The sequence below is a fragment of the Heterocephalus glaber genome, unplaced genomic scaffold (genome assembly GCF_053883595.1).
Source record: "Heterocephalus glaber isolate CG9 unplaced genomic scaffold, H.glaber_assembly_v1.0 deba00001452, whole genome shotgun sequence".
Taxonomy (NCBI): Eukaryota; Metazoa; Chordata; class Mammalia; order Rodentia; family Bathyergidae; genus Heterocephalus; species Heterocephalus glaber.
Genome location: NW_028258302.1, coordinates 14,932,310 through 14,955,639, shown reverse-complemented (window position 1 = coordinate 14,955,639; position 23,330 = coordinate 14,932,310). Strand labels below are relative to the sequence as shown.

General features: G+C 45.1%; 1 protein-coding gene across 3 annotated transcripts in view; it reads right to left on the bottom strand.

Moving 5' to 3' along the window:
• Positions 1–22,371, bottom strand: part of Wasf2 (WASP family member 2) — an 83,618-nt gene extending 61,247 nt beyond the window's left edge. Inside the window, exon 1 of one of the 3 annotated variants that reach the window (XM_087215470.1) lies at positions 22,103–22,371. The gene's annotated coding sequence lies outside the window, so the exon portion shown is untranslated. Of the gene's footprint in view, positions 1–11,303; positions 11,502–20,723; positions 20,863–22,102 lie in introns of those variants that run through there. The other 2 variants (XM_021263149.2, XM_004850716.4) reach the window with 2 other exon arrangements.
• Positions 22,372–23,330: the final 959 nt, after the last annotated feature.

Genomic DNA, 23,330 nt, shown 5'->3' with positions numbered 1-23,330 from the left:
AAAAAGAAATTGTGAATTTTAGGCAATAAAGCCCTAACTTTTGAAGTTGATATTTCCAGGCCTTCCTTTATGGAACACTATAAGAAGTAGAATTCCGGGGCCAGGGATTTAGCTCAGTGGTTCCGCCGAAATTCTGCCTTTTTGGCAGGGTAGTGCCAAAAGCAAAGTAAAGTTCCTGTCCCTCCCAAAGCTGAAGCTGAAGCAAAGGCTTCAAAGGCTAAGAAGGCATTGCTGAACAGCAGCCACAGTAGAGGGAAAAAAATAAAATAAAACTGCATATTACCCACTTCTAGTGGCCCAACGGGCAGCCCAAATATTTGTGGATGAGTGCCTCCAGCAGAAACAAACTTGTCCACTCCAGCATCACCAAGTTCTTCCCCAACCATCTAGTCTGCCATGAAGAGGGCAATAACACATCTCTGTTCACTGTGGATATCAAGGCCAACAAACAGATCAACAGGCTATGAAGAAGCTTATGACACTGAAGCGGCCAAGATCAACACCCCGAACAGACCTAGTAGAGAAAAGAAGGCATATGTTCCACTGGCTCCTGACTAAGATGCTTTGGTTGTTGCCATCAAAACTGTGATCATCTAAAACTGAGTCCAGCTGGTTAATTCTAAATATACATTTTTTTACCATTAAAAAAAATCTGAAATGATGTGTTTGACCAAATATGCTATTTCCTCTTTTTTTTTTGGAGGGGCAGTACTTGGCCAGGGCCTTCACACTGAGCTACACCCCCTAGCCCTTTTTTATTTCAAGACAGGATCTAAGTCATTAAGTTGCCCAGGCTGGGCTTGAACTTATGATCTGCCTCAGGTTCCCAGAGTGCTGGGATTTCAGGAGTGCACCACAATGTCTGGCTAGTTATTTCTTACTTTATGACACTATTCATATTTATTGAGCACTGGATTAAGTAATGATATCACTTAATCTTCCTGATAGGTTCTCATTTTACAGATGGAAAAACTGAGGCTAAGAGAATTGTGTCATTTGCCCGAGGATACAGAGCTAAATTCAAGTGGAGGAACTTACAGATGAAACCAGGTGGATTCCAGAATATATACTCTTTTTTGTTTTGGTACCGGGGATTGAACTCGGGTTCTTGCGCTTACGCAGCAGGCGGCGAAACCACTGAGCTAAATCCCCGGCCCCAGAATATATACTCTTGACCACAGAGCAATACTGCTTCATATTCTGTGGGAAATGTTGGGAGGTGAGTATGTAAGAATGAAGTATACAGCAAGTTGTTTGATGAGATCAGGTCAGGTCACCCACAGTTACAGGCAGCTGGACAGTCAAATCCAGAGTGGTCTTGAGCATGAACAATGAACTGACAACTGATAAATGAAGATGTGACAAAGTGAACATAAAAAGCGAACCTAAAAATCTCAAACTATGGTCTCAGCTGTTGTCAACAAAATGCACTGGTGGAAAATGCATCAGAACGTTAACTGGTAGGATGATAGGTGATTCTGTCCTCTGCTTGAGATGATATGAATTGGGCAATTTTTTTCTTTCACAAAGAGTACTCATTATTGGGGCCGGGGATTTAGCTCAGTGGTTTCGCCGCCGGCTGCACAAGCTCAAGGACCAGAGTTCAATCCCCGGTACCAAAAAAAAAAGAGTACTCATTATTTCCATAACTGGAAAAAGGGAGAAACAAAAATAAATCTGAGGAAAGTTTCACTCTTTATTCACTTCTGCTTCTGTAATTTGTTACAATGAGCATGTATTACTTTTGTAATTTCAGTGACATTCTTTAAATACATAAATATTAAACGGAAATAAATTATATGCAAACACCAAACTAGAAAAAAAATGGATCTGACGTGAAAACAACAAATTAGGAACTACAGTTTTTTGGAGGAAAATTGTAGGTAGACGTAAAATATGGTACTTAGGTTCATATAGATACACATATCAAGGTGGATGTATCACAAAAATCTCATGTATATAGCCAGGCATGGTGGTGCATACATGTAATCTCAGTACTCAGGAGACTAAATCAGAAGGAGTGCTTCAAATTCCAGGCCAGCCTGGGCTACACAGTGAGTTCAAGGCCAACCTGAACTACATAGCAAGACCCTGTCTCAAAACAAAACAACCTTAGGACCGGGGATTTAGCTGGCTTGGCGCCTGCCTCAAAAACACAAGGTCCTGAGTTTGATCCCCAGTACTGGGGAAAAAAAACAACAACAAAACCTTATATTGAACAGAAAAAAAAATGAAGACACAAAAGAGTGCATACTTTTTTTTTTGATACAGGATCTCACTATGTAGTTCAAGATGGCCTTGAACTCATTATGTAGCCTAAGCTAGCCTCAAATTTGCAGCAATCCTCCTGCCTCAGCCTCCCATACAGGCATGTGCCACCACCCCCAGCAAAGAGTACATACGTAATTCAAGAACAGGCAAAATTAAAACTTAATGAATAATAAAAAAAGAATGGGCAAAATTAATATGTTGAGAATAGAAGTCAGGGTGGTTGCCTATAAAATGGTAGGGACTGACTGGACAGAGGCATGAGGGAACTTTGAAGAGCTGTAGAAATGTTCACTCTTGACTGGGCCACCGGCTACACAACTAATTATACATTTTCAGCTAGGTATGGTAATGCTCACCTTAATCCTAGCACTCAGGAGGCTGAGGTAGGAGGATTGCTCCAAGTTCAAGGCCAGCCTGGGCTACACAGTGAGTTGAAGGCCAGCCTGAACTACATAGTGAGATCCTGCTTCAAAAAAGCCAAAATAAATAAATATATTCATTTTAGTGCATTTCACTGTATTGACTTTTACATTTTAAAAATCTCATTCTAGGGGCCGGGGATTTACCCCAGTGGTTCCGCCACCTGCCTTGCAAGCGCAAGGTCCCAAGTCCGATCCCCAGTACCAAAAAAAAAAAAATCTCATTCTAGCCAGGTATGGTGGCACACCTGGAATTCCAGCTATTTGGAAAGCTGAGGCAGGAAAATCACAAACTGGAGGCCAGCCTGGGTAACTTGGCAAGACCCTGTCTCAAAATAAAAAGGGCTGCAGATGTAGCTCAATGGTAAAGCCATGAGTGAAGCCCTGGGTTCAATCTCTAGTACCAAAACATTAAAAATTTAATAATTTAATTTAAAATAAATAAAGGCAAGATTCAATCTAAAATCTGCCATTCATTAGTTGAATGACTGAGGAAGTTACATAATCTTTTTGAACCAATTTAATTTATAGCTATAAAATATAGCTAACGTAATTTATCTGAAGAGCTGGGTCTGACTATAATGGTATATATCAAAGTGGAAACACTGTGCTTTGCAAATTATCACCTACTGAATGCTGAAAGAGGTTCAAAGGTAGAGAAAGGGGCAAAGTTGGACTTCTACTTCTTATAAATCCACAGATGCCTTTGGGATGAGGAACACTACAGTTCCAAATTGTGAACGGAAGGAAATATCAATGAGCATGACCCAAGACCTTCGACACACTTAAAACAATTTCTCAGCACCTGATCTGGGAGGGTTTTTAGACTGAATACTTGCTAGAACAAAGCACAATTGGGGGCAGCAGGAGCATGCAATTCTAAATACTTGACAGTAAAAGAATTGCTCTTGCCTGGCATAGTGACTCTTGCTTGTAATCTCATCCCTGTGCGAGGCTGAGGAAGGAAGATCCCAAATTTAAGCCTAATCTGGGCAATTTAGTGACTTAGTGAAATACTGTCTCACAATAAAAAATAATATTTTTTAAAAGGCCTGAAAGCCAGGCGTGGTGGTGCACCCCTGTAATCCCAGAACTCAAGAGGCTGAGGCAAGAGGACTACTAAAAAAAAAAAAAAGGGCTGGGGATGTAGCTCAGTATGAAGGCAGTGGGTTCAATCCCCAGTACCACAAAATAAATAATTAAATACACACACACACACACACACACACACACACACACCCATATTGCTCTTGTTAGACTACATCAATTACAAAATTTAAATTTTATGAGTTATATCATTCATGTATGTAATAAGCATTTGTGCATACATACATATTCACTCAAACTATAACTGAAAAGAACTGTTCTTTCTAAAAGGGCTTTTATATTCTAAAAATAAGAAACTTCATTTTGTTCAATTGAAATTAATCTTGCAACTAAGAGAATACTCTCAGCCTATTCCATATTTTATCAGAAAAGAAAAACAGAGCAATAGCCTCTCCTATCAATCTCAAATTGTTTATTTTTTATTAGTCTGAAAATCATGATGAAAAGCGAATTTTTCTGAGATACATCCATATTTGAGCATTATTTCTTCTGCAAGCATCCAACAATTCTTGTTTCTATTCTTCTCTTTTCTAATTCAATTCTGTTTGGTTTCTAAGTTAAGAAGTGTGTTTCATTTGCATAAATGGTACTATTCTGAGATACTATTCATAACTTATACATTTGAATTCTCTAGAATACCATTCATAACTTCAAATGGAACAGGGGAAAAAACACTCATTCAACTTCACTTTAAGGTGACTAAGACATGAATGACTACAATGTTTCACTGTAGAGGGCTCACTTAAAGACAACAAAGTTCCCAAACTACCTTGTCCTTAATTTATGAATGTACAAGAGAACCAAGAACGACTTCCTTAACCTATCTTTCTAACACAAAAATTACTGATCTCAGAAAAGCATCCCCAGCTGGGCATGGTGGCACAAGGCTATAAGCCCAGCACTCGGGAGGCTGAGGCAGGAGGATCACTGTGAGTTCGAGGCCAGCCTGGGCTACACAGTGAGAGACTGTCTCAAAAAAAAAAAAGGGGCCAGGGATTTAGCTCAGTGGTCCTGCCACTTGCCTCACAAGCACAAGGTCCTGAGTTCGATCCCCTGAACAAAAAAAAAAAAAAAAGGAAGAGTATGTCCATTAGTTAAACATGTTTTTTAGAGTTATAAAGTATCTATGCAGCAATATCACAAGATTTATCTTAGCCACAAGCTCAAAAGTTAGTAAAGAAGAATCCTAACAAATCCTGGCAAGTTCTTCTTAAAAAAGCAATGCTGGCTATTCTTTAGTGTCAAATTTTTAGCTATGAGCTTTCACAAACCTGGGCACAGTGGCACAGTCCTGCAATCCCAGCTACTTGGGAGGCTGAGGCAGAAGGATCACAGATTTAAGGCCAACCTGGGTAATTCAGGTAGACCATGTCTCAAAATTAAAAAGGACTAGGCACCCTGCCTGCCTTGCAAGCACAAGGTCCTGAGTTCAATCCCCGGTACCAAAAAAAAGGGGGAGGGGGGCTAGAGATGTGACTCAGTAGTAGAGTACCTGTCTAGCATATGTGGAACCACTGAGTTCAATCCTCACCCCAGTTCCACAAAAGAAAGAAAAGAAAGAAAAAAATGTTCTTTCATACAAGGTAGTAACATTTTTTTTGGTACCAGGGATGGAACTCAGGACCTTGCGCTTTTGAGGCAGGCGGCAGAACCACTGAGCTAAATCCCCGGCCACAAGGTAGTAATATTGTCGTAGTTCTTTACTCCAGCTAGTCTTTTGTGTGATTTTTTTTTTTTTTTTTTGGTACCAGGGATTGAGCTCAGGTCTTTGCGCTTGCAAGGCAAGCGGCAGAACCACTAAGCCAAATCCCTGGCCCATCAGCTAGTCTTAATCAGTGATAAAAATTGAATTTACATAGATCTGTATAAATAATTCAGCTATCTGTACTGTTCTAATATATTTTAACTGAATAAAATAAAATTTGAACAGAATAAAAATAATTGGGCTATTTTTAAAGTTGTCACTTCCTGATTTCCCTCATTCTCCTTTCTTATCCAAAATAAAAGACAACAGACTACAACCGTACAGAAGAAATAAACAGAGGGCTCACATCTGAGGACATTCATACTCACCTCCCCCAACTACTCCACCACCTCTACCCACTAATACAGTGGTTTTCAACAGGGGGCAACTCTGTCCCCCAGGTATATGTGACAATAGTGAGGGCATTTTTGGATGTCACAATGGGAGGTGGGAGATGCTACTGGCATATAGTGGGTAATGACAAGGATGCTGTTTAAACACTGCTGTTTCCATGCAATGGGAGAAAGAGGAGCTACAAAATGAAGAATACAGAGACCATAATTTAAGCATTACTACCATTTACTAAGTCTATATTGCGTGTTGCACATTGGTCATACAAAAATGAGCAATTTAGTCTTGCCTTTAAGGAGCCTACATTCAGGCAGGAGAAAGAGTTTTGTAATTAGTCTGATACCAGGTTTGGGGCTGGGGATTTAGCTCAGTGGTTTCGTTGCCTGCTGTGCAAGCGCAAGGACCCGAGTTTGATCCCCAGTACCAAATAAATAAATAAATAAATAAATAAATAAATGTATGTTTTAAGAATTATGTCACTCTACCTTTCCCAGGGAAGGCATTGAGGAATAAATGACTTCTCACAGCAGCTCTGAGGGATGAGTGGGAAGTATCTTACTTCACAGCCCATATTCCCCTTCCCAACCAAGCTATCCATTTCTTTAATTAGCAAAAGGTTATAGAGCACCAGTTATGTTATGTGTGCTGTGCTGTGTGCTGGAGACCCAGTCAAACTAAAATGTGCCATTTTTTCCTTTGGCATCACCATCACTGGTGCCTAGCAGTCTACTTCCCTCATTTAAATCCCCAATCAAGTAACTGTTGCCCTAATCAATCTCAGTAAGGCCAATGTTGAAAGAGTAAACAAAACTTGCAGTTGCCTGCTGATACAAACTGCATACAATCCTATTAATAAAATGAAGGTAGTGACGCCAACAATGAACTATGGGTGGAAAAAAAAAAAGATTTGCCAACTGTTAGATATGTGCTGGCATCTTGGAAAGCTATTTCATCCATGAAAAAATCTTGGTCCTCTTCCACTTTACCCAATTCATCTGGATCAACAGCAAATTAATCAAAAAATCTTTGAGGGGCTGGGGATGTAGTTCAGTGGTGAGCACTTGCCTAGCTTGTCTGAGGTCCTGAGTTCCTTCCCTAGCTCTGAAGAAAGACAGAAAGAAACGAAAAAAGAAAGGAAGAAAGAAATCTACTGAGGACTTTTAATGTGTTATGTCAACAATTTCCAACCATGGCCGTGGGCTGTGAACTGACATCAGAGCTCCCATGCCAGATATATATATATATATATTTTTTTTACAGAAAATTCCGATACAAATCAAGCATTACAGAATATAAGAGAAATATAAGAAACAATACCTGTCTTTAGGAATTTACCCAAAGTTACAACAGAATAACTAGGAGTAAGATGTTGATCTATTAATTCTTTTGCAATATTATCACTGCTTATGAAACAGAAGAAACCGGGTAGACTACATAAGAATTATTCCTATTCCCTAGTCCAATCATACACCTACTACACTTGAAATTCCTGATATACTATTCCACACCCTTTCTATTTCCCAGAAAGTGAGACACCATTCTCAGGAATAATGGAGGAAGTAGGAGGGTGAACTGAGGTCCTTGAACCAGGTGGCTACATGGTTTCTGGAAGGACAGAATTCTTCAAATCTGTGCTGTCACAGGGGTTCCTCTAAAGAGAAGTAATTCTTCATTCTCTAACACCCCCAGTCAACCTCACTCTATAGAGGTATCTGAGAAAAACTGAGTAGCCTGACTTTTAAAAAATATGTTCATGGGGCCAGGGATTTAGCTAAGTGGCACCACACCTGCCTCACAAGCACAAGGTCCTGAGTTCAATTCCCGGTACCTAAATAAATAAATTTTTAAAAATATATATGTTCACAGCTGGGCATGGTGGCACAGGCCTGTACTCAGTACTGAGGCAGGAGGATTGCTGTTTGAGGCCAGCCTGGGCTATACAGCAAGACTCTGTCCCAAAAAACTAAACTAAAAGCAGTGGAGAGGGCTGGGGATGTAGCTCAGTGGTACAGAACTTGTCTAGCATGCCCAAAACCCTGGGTTCCATCCCAGCACCTCAAAAAAATAAACAGAGATGGAGCAGGGGTCCTTTTAGTAACTCAAACAGAGACCAATGCGAGTATTAAAAGATAAATCTTAGGGCCAGGGATTTAGCTCAGTGGTTCCAGCGCCTGCCTCGAAAGTACAAGGTCCCGAGTTCGATCCCTCGTACCAAAAAAAAAAAAAAAAAAAAAGATAAATTTTAAGCTGACTGTGGTGGTCCACACCTATGATTCCAGAACTCTGGGAGGCTGAGACGAGAGGATCTCAAGTTGGAGTTCATCCTGGGCAACTTAGTAGGGACTAAGACTTTAAAAATAAATTAAAAGATCTGGAGATGTAGCTCAGCGTGAAGGCCCAGGGTTCAATTTCCAGTACCAGCCGCGTGTGGTGGCACATGCCTGTAATCCCAGCACTTGGGAGGCAGAGGCAGGAGGATCACTGTGAGTTCGAAGCCAGCCTGGGCTACATAGAGTTCAAGGTCAGCCTGAACTATATAGTGAGACCCTGTCACAAAAAAAAAACAACAAAAAAAAACAATTTCCAGTACCAAAATAAATAAATAAAGGGCTGGGGATTTAGCTCAGTGGCACCGCGCCTGCCTCGAAAGTACAAGGTCCTGAGTTCGATCCCCAGTACCAATCAATCAATCAATAAATAAATAAATCTTAGTACTTAAGAAAAAATCCACATTAAGTATACTTTAGAGTAAAATTTTTGCCTGACGGAAACATAAAATAAGTTTTCTATGTAATACTATTTTTAGGATCCATGATTTTGAAATTAACTTGATTATACAATATTTTTCCTTATAACTGTTCTTGTCTTCATGTAAGTTTTACCTATGAAAGTACACAATCCCTTCACTTCAATCCCAAAATCCAAAAAGCTATGAATAACAAGTTTTTCATTATTCATGCAGTGCCAAACCTGATGAGAAATGACATGAGGCTATTTATATGTATTTATGGCAGTCGGTGTGAACATTCAAACACTTTACTACTGAAATACTAACATGTTAGAGTAAAAAGTGCTGCTTCAGACCTCTCTGGAATGTTACATAACACACAGTAAATATTATATATATATATTTTTTAAATACCCAAATTTGCCAAGCCTAGTGATGCACCCCTGAAACCCTAGCACTAAGGAGGCTGAGGCAGGAGGATTACTGCAAGTTTGAGGCCAGTGTGGGATACACAGTGCGTTCAAGGCCAGCCTGAACTACATAGAGAGATCCCGTCTCAAAAAAAAAAAATATATATATATATATATATATATATATATATATTTGCATGTGTGTGTACATATGTAATATATATGTGTATGTATACACACAAGACTGAATTGGTAACTATGTTGAGAAAATGAATCATCAGTGATAAACAACTTAGTAAATGTTGATTTTTTTTAAATGTTGATTTTTAAACAGTTTATCTCAGTAGGTTTAAGATTTAAAATTATTTCATTCTAGAAGACAGTTTCAGAACATCCAACAAACTACAATTGACTTTTTCTGTGAAACGTGAGCCTCAGGGGTACCTCTTAAAGATCTTTAAACAGGAAGAAGAGTTTCACAGTTCTTTCCTTCCTTCTTCCTTTAGTTGATGCTTTTCTGGTTTTAGAATTTCAAACAAAGAAAATATATATTGGCTTCACTCTAAGAAACCGTCTTAGCAACTTCCCCTTCCAATTTTCTTCCCCACTGTTGACACATGAGAACAATGCCCAAAGCCAGACCTACCATTTTGATTAACTCAAAGCTGTGAAGTTTGAAAAGATTAAGAGCTGCAGTTTATGGTACCCAACAACTGCCTACCCCAAGTCTCGTCTTTACTCAGCTACAAGTCAGATAATGGACAGCACAAAGAAAAAAAAAAACTAAACTTAATCAAGCCTTTCTTCCCTAGAAACTCCAAGAAATTTGTACCAAGAAATTAGAAATTTCTCCCACCCCCCAAAAATGTGACATTCTTAGGAAGAAGAAAGAAAACACACTGGGCTGGCACTATCCTGATTCAAAAGTTCAGTCTCTATAACAAGTGCTGGTGAATTTGTTGCTACTGGACATCCAACCAGGACTCAAAACTGAGTTCTCTGAGGTTCTGTCTGACACACTTCCAAATGACTTTTACAACTTAGAATAACCCTAACTCAGACTGAACAAAGGGGATGGACTTATAATTAACCATCCAGAGATCAAGAACCAGCCTGTCTCTATGCTAGAAGTCAAATCAAATAGATGGAGCCAGATCCCCTCCTGCACCCCATTTGTGACAAAATGTATTTCCCTAATACTATCTTTTTTTTTTTTTTGGTACCGGGGATCGAACTTGAGTCCTTGCGCTTGCGCAGCAGGCGGCGAAACCACTGAGCTAAATCCCCGGCCTTAATACTATCTTTTAGGTGGGCAATGACTTGTCCTTTGCCCAGTGATTCTCAAGAAGGAAACACCTCCAGGCTAGTAAGTTCTGCATTTTATTGTGTGCTCTGAAACAGTTTATGTGTAAGTTCTCTAGGATAGGTGAAAAAAATTAAACAAAAACATATGCCAAGCATATCGTAGGAATATACCATAAAGGTTGTTCTCCTTTCTCCTCCTGACTTGTAAGCCTAAATTCCAATCGGCCCCAAGAATCTCCAAAGATTCCTTCCGCATCTCTGACTGTGAACAAAATATAAATCTTCCTCATCTCAGAGGCCCTAGGTCGGCTGGGAAGCCAAGTCCCCATCGTGATCTGAGTAGTGCCCACCGCCTTCGTGGAAGAGTCCCTGTAGCCAACTCCCTTCCTTACTCTGCAGACGTACGCGGGGTGGGTGGGTGTGGGTGTGGGTGTGGGTGTGTGTGTGTGTGTGTGTGTGTGTGTGTGTCTACTGCAGTTTCCCAACTTAGCCAACTCCCCTTACTCTGCAGACATACGTGTGTGTGAGTGTGTGTGTGTGCGTGTGCGTGTGTGTGTGTGTGTGTGCGTGTGTGGCTACTGTAGTTTCCCAACTTAGCAGGCCAGGAGCCCCAAAGAGCCCTTCAATCACTTCATGGTCCAGAGATGGAAACAGGCTTATCCTGGGTAAGAACGGAAATGACTTGCCCAAGACCACACCAACGAGTTGGTGGCAGCGCCAGGTCAGGTTAAGACACTCGCAGCCTCACAAATTCGCGAACACTTCCCAGGATCCGAGGGGGACTCCAGATCACCCCTTCCCTGAGAGGTGGACTAAGATGTCACTCTGTGCTGACCGCTCACGGGCTTTTCAAAGTCCGCGGCAAAAGGCGCTTCACCCATTCCCGCTGGACCCGCGGGGTTCTGAGGGGCCGCCCAGCCGGGCCCGTGTCTCACTACGGGTTCCGCCCAAGAGGACTTGTTGCTCACCTGGCCTCGCGCTGTCGCTCTCAGAAACAGGAAAGGCCGGACGGCTGCCAGTCCCCGTACCGTGTCTGCTCCAGCCGACCGACTCTCAGGGCAGCCACACAGCCGGACCACCTCAAAGCGCTACGCCCCCAGCCGCGCTCGTCCGTCCCGTGTCCGCCATTACGCGATTCCCCGCCCTGGGACGCAGCCACACACACCCCAAAGGCCCTGATTGGTTCTCCTCTCCACCCATCTTGGGCTTCTTCCCATTTCATTGGCCTGGATGAGCTGCCAGTTAGGTAACTACGCAAAAGACGTACTCTAGGGTACTGTCCCGGGAGCTCCACCCGAGCGACTTCCGCAATCGGAGTAAACAGCGCAGGGCAAACCAAGTGAAGTGGGGTTGCAATTAAGGCTAACCAATTCCTACATTCATAGTAGAAAGATACTGGCAAATAAAGTGTAAAAACTCGCCCAAAGCGTGTTGAAAGGCTATTTCTTCTTATTAGCATTGAAATAACCAGATTTTTCGTAAAAGGAGGGAGCCAACCCCTAGAACTTTCAGCAGACACCCCTCAAACTGCAGATAGTTTTGTCCCTTCATGCCAGGTTTTTGACCCGGAAAGTAGGGTGGGGACAATGAGTCACAGGCTTCTTCCTTCACCTAAAGGGTCTTTCCTAGGCGAAGCTTGGGACCTGGGAATCAGAGCTAGTTCTGAGAAATCACTTTCAGGTGAGCTGGACCCAAGTTCAACTGCTACCTCACTTTATGACCACAGACAACTCCCTGAACTTATCTGGGTCTCAGTTTGTTCTTCTGTAAAATAGGCTCAGAAGGCTCAGGCATATTCTCACGTACTGGAGTAATTTTTGAGGATTCGTCCCTGAGCGGGCATATGCACCTCTTGTTGATTATAGAAAGCTGGATAACAATGTGACAAATGCACAAGTTAGCAAAGATACCTCACTTAGTTCTCTAGAGCAACTCTATAAGGCGGCTACTGTCCTCAGCTTGCAGAAGAGAAAATTTGCTTCTCCGTGACTGCATGAGTCAGGGTTACCTAGGGAATTTGAAACAACCTTGCAACTCAAACCTGCATCATTTAGCTTCCATTCCTGTATTTCCCTCTCCGAGATATTACGTGAGAAGGACTTCTCCAACCAGCCCCTTAGCAGGGCAGGGCTGGGCGTAAGGGTACCAGGCAGTCACCTCTCTCTTTGGTCACCATAGACTTGGGTGCAGGCCTCCCTGCCAACTAGTGTTAATAAACACACCAGAAGTGTGCCCAAGCTGTTTCGGGGATCCTTAGGAATCAGGAGGTGGGCAGGGGATGACAGGTAGGTTAGCAACCTAGGCAAAATCCCAAATGAGGACACCACTGTAGGCCCTTAATGGGATGGCTTCATGCCAGGACTCAAATTCAGGTCTCTCTGCCCTTAGAACAGAGCTCTGTTAACCACAGGATTGTTTTTCCCAGAAAGGCTGCCTTGGCTGTAATTCCTTGTCCTTTTCTCTCTCTGGAAAGGAAGGAAGCCAAGAAGGCAGTGGGAAGGGAGCAGCCTAAGACTTTAGAAGGGCAAAACCCCCCCAAGTGAGTAGTGCCAGAAGGGCTTTGGTACCCCCTGGGCTGCTGTCCACCAGGCCCAAATTGGGACCGTTAGTCTGACAGCCAGTTGCCGTTTAAATCCAGGCTGCGGGTGCTGAGAGGCAGCTGTGCAGAAGCAGCACTGACTTTGGGGTTGGATCACATGAGACCAAATCTAGCTCCACCACTTTCTAGCTCTCTGAGCCTCACCTACCTCCTAAAATGGAGACAACAAAGCAGTTGTGCAGATTTAGTGAGTTAATTGTGGAATTAATGAGTCACATGTGTAAAGTGCTCTTTATTCATTCATGGATTCATCCATTCAAAAAAAATTATGTGTGTCAGTGCATACCTAAAATCCTAGCACTCTGGGATGCTGAAGCAGGAGGATTGCAAATTCAAGCCCTGCCTGGGCAAGTTAGCAAGACTCTGTCTCAAAATAAAAAATTTAAAAAGGGCCAGGGATGTAACTCAGCGCAGGACCTTGGGTTCAATCTCTAGTAATTCAAAAACAAAACAACAATAAAAAATTATTAAGCAGGGCCAGGGATTTAACTCAGTGGCACCATGCCTGCCTTGCAAGCACAAGAACCTGAGTTCAATCCCTGGTACAAAAAAAATTATGAAGCATTTATTGCACATAGAGCAGCCTGCCAGTGGTACCAATACATTCCTGGGCAAGACAGATACCTTCACAGAGCTTAGAGTGTGGGTGAGGAAGAAAGTGGTTAAACTGATGATCAGCTGTTGATGCATGCCTGTAATCCCAGCACTCAGGAGGCTGAGGCAGGAGGATTGCTAGGAGTTGAAAAACCAGCCTGGGGTACATGGTGAGTTCAAGACAAGCCTGAACTACATAGAAAGACTGTGTTTCCAAAACAAAACAAAAACCAAATGATCACAGGGCCAGAGATTTAGCTCAGTGACACACCACTTGCCTCACAAGTGCAAGGTTCTGCGTTTGATCCCTGGTATGGGGCGGGGGTGAGGGGCTGGAGACAAACCAGATGATCAGACAAGTTCGAAACTGATGTGGAATAAGAAGGAAAAGTGCACTGTGTCTGAGTGACAGGTGGGGCCAAAGGAAGCTTCTTTGAGCAGGTGATGCTGGGGTGAGCTGATAAATGGAGATCCATCCATTCATAATGAAAAGGAGGTTGAGAGATGTGGCACAGGGCAGAGAAAGGGTGCAGAGGGTATGCAGGCCAAGGGGCATAGTGCTCATGGGGATGGAGAGCAGAGCACACAGGACCTGAGGGCCCCAAGACAATGTTATGGTTATTTCCAGATAAATGAGGGTGTTACAGGAAAGGGAACCTGGCTTTGAAAGGGGCTGTCCTCCAAGGGTCTTTACACTTCGTAGGAAAATGCAGGGCTTCCAGGCAGACTCTCTGGGTTTGAATCCTTGAGTCTTGGAAGGGTGGGTGGGTAAAAGGGAATCAAACCCAGGGGTCCTCTACCCCTACCCCTTTATTATTTCTTTATTTTGAGACAAGATCTCTCCAAATTGCCCAGGCTGGCCTTGAACATGTAGTAGTTAGGACTGCAGGCATGGACTACCAGGCTCAGCTGAGTTTAACTCTTGACTCTACCAATTCAACCAGGATGGTGTGACCCCGAATAGTCACCAAACCTAGCTGTGCCTCAACTACTCTTCTGAAGAATGGGGATGATAGAAAGTTATAAGGTGGGGGTGAGGATTTAATGGGGAAAGAAATGTGATAAAGTATCTGCCACATACAAGGCACTCCATGAAGAGTGCTTGGGCCAGGCATGGTGGCACATGCCTGTAATCCCAGCACTTGGGAAGCTGAAACAGGAGGATTGCAAGTTCAAACCCAGCCTACACAATTTAGCAAGACCCCAAATAAATAAAAAGGGATACAAGCAGAAAGACCTGAGTTTGATCCCCAGTACCAATAAATAAATAAATAAATAAATAAATAAGGTGCCGGGGATTTAGCTCAGTGGTTCTGCCACCTACCTCGCAAGCACAAGGTCCCGAGTTCAATCCCCAGTACCCGCACATACACACAAAAAAAGGGATGGGGATGTAGCTCATTGCAAAGGCCATGGATTCAATCCCTAATACTAGGAAGAAAAATCAGTGCTTGGTCTTATCAGAACGGAGTGAGGTAGCTTTAGACAACAGGTTCAGCAGACGGTTTTGGGATAGAGCTGATGCAAACATCCACGTCCCGGGCAAATTGTAACCTGACCGTAATTATAGGAAAATTTGAAGCCAGACAACAAGCCTGGGTTCAAATCACTGTCATACCATTTCCTAGCTGTGTGACTTTGAGCAAGTGACTCCACCTCTCTGAGTCTTAGTTTCCTTACCCATAAAATGGGTCTCATAACTGTTTCTATTTCCCTGAGCTGTGAAGATCAAATGAGATAATAAATTTGAAATACTTAGAACAATAATAACAATAAACTGTATGTAGAAAGCAGCTGTTGAATGTTGGCTCTAATAATTGTTCTATTACTGTTACTGATATCAGCAGTTCCTACCTACCTGTTGTAGAAATTAAGATTCTGATGTTTTGCTTACAGATTGTCCAAAAACTGAAGCCTTAGTTTTTCCTATTAGACGATGTAGATAAACATGTTGCTTTCAGAGGAGCTGATGTTGTGCATACTAATAGTAATATTAATAAGTACCAACATTTACTGAGCATTCACCATATGCTAGGTATGTGATAATTGTTTTACGTGGATTAAACCATTAACCCTGATAGCAGCCCTATAAGTTGGGTGCTGTTGTTGTCCTCATTTTATATGTGAGGTCAAAGAAGCACAGAGAGGTTAGGTGATTGGACACCCAGTTAGGGAGCAACACAGCTGGAATTTACCCAACCATGGAATTTGAGAACTCCATTGGGAAAAGCTCTCCCTCTTCTACTCCAATAAAGGTATCACCCAAAAGGTGTTACCCAGAGCACTGGAATTACTTGCTGCCTGCAGCAAGTCCCCAGGTTGCAAAAACCAAACCCCATTCCCTTCCTACCAATCCTAAAATGTCACTCCTGCCTATACCCTGAGAAGAGCAAGAAACAGACCCTCTTTAGGCAGGGGGGAGTTAAAAAGATTAAGAGTCACCAATGCTGGGTCTGAATCCCAATCTTCTGGCCTAATGACTCCGGTAACTGTGGCCAAGTCACACCCCCTCCCTTAGCCTCAGTTTCCTTATCTATGAGATGAGGATGATAAATCTCTGCCTACAAGGCTGTCTTGAGGAACCACAAGACAAAAGGCCCACACAAGCTCAAAAGTGCAGTTCCTGTCATTCTTGCTGTGGGGATGGTGAGCCCCTTTGGGAAAGCAGCCCAAGTCAATACCAGGCAAGATGGCCATCTTTAGAAACAGATGTGGGTTCGAGCCCCAGGTCTGCCTTTTATGCCCTAACCTGGACAAGTTATATAACCTGGGGGAGCCTCAGTTTTCTCATCTATAAAATGGAGTGAATGCCGGGGATTTAGCTCAGTGGTTCCACTGCCTGCCTCGCAAGCGCAAGGACCCAAGTTCGATCTCCAGTACCAAAAAAAACAAAAAAAAATGGAGTGAATAATGCTGAGAGAAAATACCAGTTGAGAATGCATCAAAGGCCATGAGCCAGTGCCTGATACAGAGCTGGCAGAGGAAGGAACAGGAAGAGAGAACCAGAAGAATCACCCCTTTGCGTCCTTCAGCCCAGTCTGGGTGCCAGGGGGTGGAGAGCACTGTGCTCGGAGCCCAGAACCTTCTCCTGGCCACTCCCCTGACACCCTCCACTCTGACTGGGCCCGCAGCCTGTCCCTCCCCCTCCCCCTCTTCTCTCCCTCTCTCATCAAACAAGTTCTTCTCCACCGAGCAATCCCAGGGGGCCCCCAACCTCGGTTCCAGCCCAGCTCACAGGCTTTCCCCGCCTCCACATCCTTAATCCGCAGCCTTTGCGTTTGCCATTCCTTCCACCTGGAATGCTCTCTCCTCCCGGAGCGCCTTTGATGGGGAAGGGGGGTGCCAGAGGGGAAGGCTCGGGAATGATGCTCCCCCCACATTGCATGCCTGACCTCCCCCTCCCCGTGTGGGGGGTGAAGCAGCGCGGGAAGGGGGAGGGAGGGGGCTCGAGAAGGGCCCTGTGTGGGATTTTTCACCTGCTTACAAGAGGCAGACGGAAATGAAAGCTCTGGAAAAAGGCCTGCTGCTCTGCTTCCAAGGCCCAGCCTCGGTGAAGCCTCCCTGCCTTCCCACCATGCCGTGTCCTCCTCCTCCCTTCCTCCTGCAGGCAGGTGCCACAGTCAAGAAACATGGGTGGGTGGAGGCCACCAAGACCTGAGTTCAAATCCCATTCCTGCCACTTACTCAGCAAGTGACTTTAACAAGCTGCTTGGCCTGCTTATGCCTCATTTCTCTCGAAAAGGGGACAACAATCCCTGCCTGTCAAGCTGCTGTGAGGACTAAGTGAGATGGCAGATAAAAGTGCCTGGCATGGCTAAAGTGCTCAGCAATAGAGATAATGACAATGACAGCAAACACAGTGCCAGTGGGTGCCTGGCACAGTTCTCCACACCTTGCATATGTTAACCTACTTAATTCTGGGTGAGGAAGAGACTATTACGTTTAACAGATGAAGAAACTGAGGCATTGGGAGAGTGCATAATTTTCCCAAGTGCACATGCCTCTAATGGGTAGAGCCTCATTGTGCTCTTACCCACCACGCTATGGCGCACTCGGTGACAGTTGCCATGAAGATGATTTGTTTTCATCTGTACTGACTCTGTGCCCTCGGTTAGAACATGTTATTCTCTTTCCTCTCACCTTCAAAATCCTGCTTGTGGCTGGCGGGGGTGTAGCTCAGTGGTATAGCGCATGCTTAGCATGCACAAGGCCCTGGGTTCAATCCCCAGCATCCTTCCTTAAAATAAAAGTCAAAATCCTGCCCTGCCAGAATTTTACCTCCTTTAGCAGTCTATACAACCGCGCGCATGTGTGTGTCTGGCTATGGATCTCAAGACCTTCACACTGAGCTACGCCCCCCATCCTTTTTTATTTGTATATTTTTGGTTTTTGGGGGTTTTTTGTTTTGGTGCTGGAGATCGCACTCGGGTCCTTGCGCTTGCGCAGCAGGTGGCGAAACCACTGAGCTAAATCCCCGGCCCCGTATATTTTTGTTTTGAGCAGGGTCTTGCTAAACTGCTCAAGCTTGGCTTCAAACCTGAGCCACTCCTGCCTCAGTGTCTGGAATAGCTGGGATTCCAGGCATGCACTACTCAACCCAGCTCAATCTATTCATTTAACAAGTATATACTGTTGCCTGCTCTGGTTAGCTTTATACCTGACATTGGTGACCTAGGAATCAAGTTTCCCAGCCTCTGTCCTTGAGTGGCTCCCAATTTTTAATGAGAAAAATTGTAATAAAAGGGGGAGACACTGATTGAAAAACTATGAGTTTATAGAAGTAGAGAGCTTACCTCAGCCAGGAGACTAGGGGAAGCTTCCATAGCAGGGGTAATTTGGATGGAGTTCTGAAGGGTCAGTAGAAGTTCTTCAAAGAGGTATGAAGTAGGAACCAAGAATATAATGTACAGGACAGACCTTGCAAAGAAGATTGAATGAGTAAAAGCTGGTGACTAACATGTCTGGGATAGTTCCATGTTAGGGTCTGTACTAGACACTGAAGGTATAGAAGTAAAAAAAAAATTAACCAGGCCCTCCAGGAGCTTGGGGGTGGGGTTGGAGAACAGTAGGTAAAGGAAACATTTGATTTTTTTTTTTTTTTTTGGTACCAGGGATCGAACTCAGGACCTTGTGCTTTCAAGGAAGGCAGTGGAACTGCTGAGCTAAATCCCTGGCCCAGGAAATATTTGATGTTAAAGAAAAGCCTGGGGGGCTTTGGAAGCACCAAAAAGAAACCTAAACTTGACGGGTGGAGTCAGTGAAGGCTTCCTTAAGGAGGTGGAGGAAGAGGAGGAAGAAGGAGGAGGAGGAGGAGGTGATATCCAGGCTGAGACATAGGTCAGAACTAGATTATGCCACCACTGTCACACTGGCCCATGCCTAAATTCAACATAGAAACAGCACTAACCATAAAGTAAGAGGAAGTAATAGAAGTAATAGAGTCCTGATATTTCCCATGAACACCATTTCAGTGGATTTTAAAATATTATGGTGTGCCAAATTATTTGAAAAAAAAAGTCATTAGTGTCCCTGCTTTGCAGGTGCCCCATGTGCATACTGGATCTGCACCTTGGGTAGTGCAGGGTGGCAGGCTGGTGGGAATCAGCCAGAGGAGAGGTGGAGAAGGGTGTGGCAAGCAGAGGGAATTTCATATGCAAAGGCCCAGAGGCAAGAGAAACAAGCTCACTGGGGAAAAGGGAACCCTCTGAAGTCTGGGGAGTGGGGAGCAGTAGAGATGGAGGATTGGATTGGATTCTGGGAGTGCTGGAGTCATGGGAAGGATTTACCAGGGATGTGTCATAATCAAATGGTCATTTTTTTTATGGTACCGGCGATCGAACTCCAGACCTTGCACTTGCGGGGCAGGTGGCAGAACCACTGAGCTAAATCCCCAGCCGTCAAATGGTCCTTTTGCAAGATTGCTGAAAATATTTTGAGAGCCCTGTTTATAGTTTGAATTCGTTTATTAAAGAAACATCACAAGCACTCAGGAGGCTGAGGCAGGAGGATCACAATTTGAAGGACAGTCTGGGCTACATACCAAGACCCTATCTCAGAAAGAAGGAAGCCAGGGATTTAGCTCAGTGGTTCCACCGCCTGCCTCACAAATGCAAGGTCCTGAGTTCGATCCCCAGTACCAAAAAAGGAAACAATTAAAAAAAAGAAAGAAGGCCGGGCATGGTGGCACATGCCTGTACTCAGCACTCAGGAGCCTGAGGCAGGAGGATGGCTGTGAATTTGAGGCCTGCTTGGGGTACATAGTGAGTTTGAGGCCAGCCTGAACTACATAGTTACAACCTGTCTCGAGAGAGAGAGAGAGGGCTGAGGATTTAGCTCAGTGGCTGCTGTGCAAGCACAAGGACCCAAGTTCGATCCTCGGTACCAAAAAAAAAAAAAAGAGAGAGAGAGAGAAAACAGAACAGACACCATAAAATGCATCTAATGAGATAGGCACTGAATAGGTGCCGGAACTACAACTGATAATTAAGGGTTCTGCAGCCAGAGCAAAGAGCAGGACATTGGGTGCCACCCACAGAGGATCTCTGTGTGCAAAGTGGGTCTCAGTAGGTAGAGGGAAAACAGAAGAAGGAAGCCAAGCCCTGTGCCCAGCAGTGGAGTGCAGAGATGGGAATGTGCTCTGGAGACACTATTGATTCCTAAAACAGGAGAAAAAAGGGAATGAAAGCAGGAAGAGAGGGAATGGGTTACAGATGAAAAACCAGATCCTGTAACCTCCAGAGAAGGTGGCCAAGTGGGCAGGGGGGCAGGGTTCCCAGCCAACCCGTCTACACCCCCACGTCTCCCCATCTTGCTGAGCCCTGCAGCCTATTTCCTCCTGGCTCCAAAAGGCAGACCAACCCCTGGAGGAGAATGGAGTGGGTGAGGAGGGGGCGGTAGGGACAAGCCCAGGCCTCTCACCCACCGGGCCTTCCTTCCCAGCCCCTGAGCCAACTTGCTTTGGAGCCAGAGGTTACAGGGAAGGATTAAGGAGCACATTGCTTTTTTACCCAAACCACGGCTGCATTTCTCTCTCCCTTTCTCTCTCTCTCTCTCTCTCTCTCTCTCTCTCTCTCTCTCTCTCTCTCTCAAAGAAAAATGCTCCTGTACATGCACCCAGAGGCCTTTGCAGAAGGCGGCTGTTGGAGAACTGGGAAAACAAGCCAAGAAACAAGAGAGGAAGAAGACCACGCCTCACCTGGCAGGCTCCTAATGGCCCAGGAGACCTGGGGCTTTACAGGGGGAGGCTGGCCGGGGCTGGCTCTGGTGGGAGGAAGGGTAGGTCGAAGGACAGCCACTTGCTGGCTGGTGACCTTGGGCGGGATGTTGCCTGCTTCCCTCTGGTGAGGATAGGAAGGAGGGAGGCAGGGGCAGGGCTGGCTGGCTGAGGTCACAGGAAGGCCCCTTCCAGCCTGAAAGGAGATCTCGGATGTGGGGCCTGCCAACCTGCAGCGACCCTAGGCCAGAAGAGATGAAAGCCTGCCTGTCCCTGGCTTCCGGACCCCCAAGGCCCCAGTGCCTCAAACTGGGAGAGCAGCAAAGCTGCAGCAGCTGGCTGAAGCCAGTTGCTGGGCTCCCCACCCCATTTATGTCATCCTACCCTCCTCTTCCCTGTGTTTTGCAGAGGACACTCAGGCCCAGAGAGGACTGGTGACCTGCCTGAGGTCACACAGCAAACCGGATAGGCAGAGTTAAGATTTAACACAAAGGCTTTGGACTCTAAATCCAAACCTCTGTGCCTTTCCCAGAAATTTGGCTGCCTCATAGCTTACCCTGGGGAGTTGGGAGAGACCAGGGCCAGGGAGGACAGTTCAGAGCTGTCTGTTTGAAGTCATAACTCAGTGTTGACTAAAGTGTGTGTGTGGTGGGGGTGAGACCAAAAGAAAGTTCCTGGCCCCAGTCTAAGCCTGGACTTGCTCCCTTGGCAGAGGAAGGAATGTAGCTCTGGCCACCACAGCTGCTGATGGCCAGCTGCAGCCTCAGCCCTGCTGCTCCCGCCCCAGCAGGCAAAGGGACAAAGGCCCTTCTCAGGCCCTGTGCCTTCCAGCTCCCCGAGCCCAGCCGCCTCCTCACAGACCTGCTAAGTCATGGTTCCTCTCTGGGCCTTAGTGCCCTTTCTGTCAAATGGGGGCAGAGTATCTGCCTGATCTACTTCTCAGCACCGTTTTCAGGTTCCAAAGAGGCAAAGTTACAGAAGTGTAGGCCTACCGCCCCTCCTTCCTGAAGATCCACCTCCTCGCTGTCCCCTCCCTCCCACCAGCTTCCCCTGGCCACCCCATCTTCCTCAGCTCAGTTCAGGGGCTCAGCAGGCCCTGGGCCTGGCACACACTCTGGAAACCCTGCCCTTACTTCCAGTGTGCACTGCTTCTTCGGGGTATTTATCACTGTCATAATTAAACAATTCACTGTATAATTGGATGTTTCTCCCCACTAAAATGTGAACTCTAATAGTAACAGTTAACACTGAACACTCACAGGGCCTTTACATGTACTAACCCACGTAATCCACCGGGTGGGTACTGTCAGTAACCCCATCCTACAGCTGAGAAACGGACAATGAAAGATTCTGTCACTCACCTGAAGTCACAGCGAGTGGGAGGCTGAGCCAGAACTCACAAGTAGTTGCAGAACCACGATTCCAATCCAGACTCCGGGGTAGAGAATATTGTCAAAGTCAACTATTGGCCTTCCTTCTGGAACACATAGGCCACCCAGAAATCACCTTTGACCCTCCTTCTACTTCATCTGTCAGAACCAATCAGTCCCCAGGTCTGCTTGGTGTCTTGCTGGTGCACACCCCTCCATCTTTCTCTTGGATTTTTGCAGCAACTCCCACACAGGTTTTGTCTAATCTCTTCAAAGAGGGCCTCTGAAAACAGAGTTAATTGTATCATCTCGTCACCAACCCTCCCCAACTAATGCACATCCATTGGCTCCCCACAGCTCTGCATAAAGCCCCTACTTCTCACCAAGACTCCCCCTACCAACCCTTGCCTCCCGCCTCTCCCATCTCCCTTCCTGCCCTTCTCACATCTCTATGACCTTTGCTCAGGCTACTCTGTAGAACATAAGAGCACGGAAGACAACTGAGTTAAGTCCAGGTTCTGCCACTTACTAGCTGTGGGAGTTTGAAAACAAATCAATTCCCCTCTCTCAACTAAAGTTACCACATCTGGGAAATAGAGATAATTAGACTGTTTCGTAGAGTCAATGTGACGATTAAATGAATATTTTAGATGCTGATCGTGGTACTTGACACCCCTCCTAGTTGCTATAATTCTTATACTTCCCTCTGCCACCTAGAGCATTTCTTTTTTTTTTTGGTGCCAGGGATTGAACTCGGGTCCTTGTGCTTTCGAGGCAGGCTTTGGAACCACTGAGCTAAATCCCTGGCCTAGAGCATTTCTTATTGGCCGTCTTCCTTATTCCTTATGGCCTAGCTCAAATGTCCTCTCTTATAGAAAATTCTCCTTGATATGCACACACTGCTCCCCAAGGAAAATCTATCTCTATTTCTGGACCCAGTTGCACTCAGCACCTCTACAAAGCACTTGTAGTGTTGGCTGTGTACTGTTTCCCCCACTGGCCCAGAGTTCTCAGAGAGCTGAGCAGCAGCTCTCTAGCACAGTGTCTGGCATGCAGCAGGTACTCAGTAGATGCTAGTCAGACTGGACGGCGTCTCCACTGTCCATGCCTTTCCTGAGCAACCTGGAAGGAAGGGACCTGAGGGATGAGACAGCTGGACTAGGAGCCCTGGTTGGCTGAGGCCCACCGGGCTCCAGTGCAGTTCTCCTGGTATTGTGTG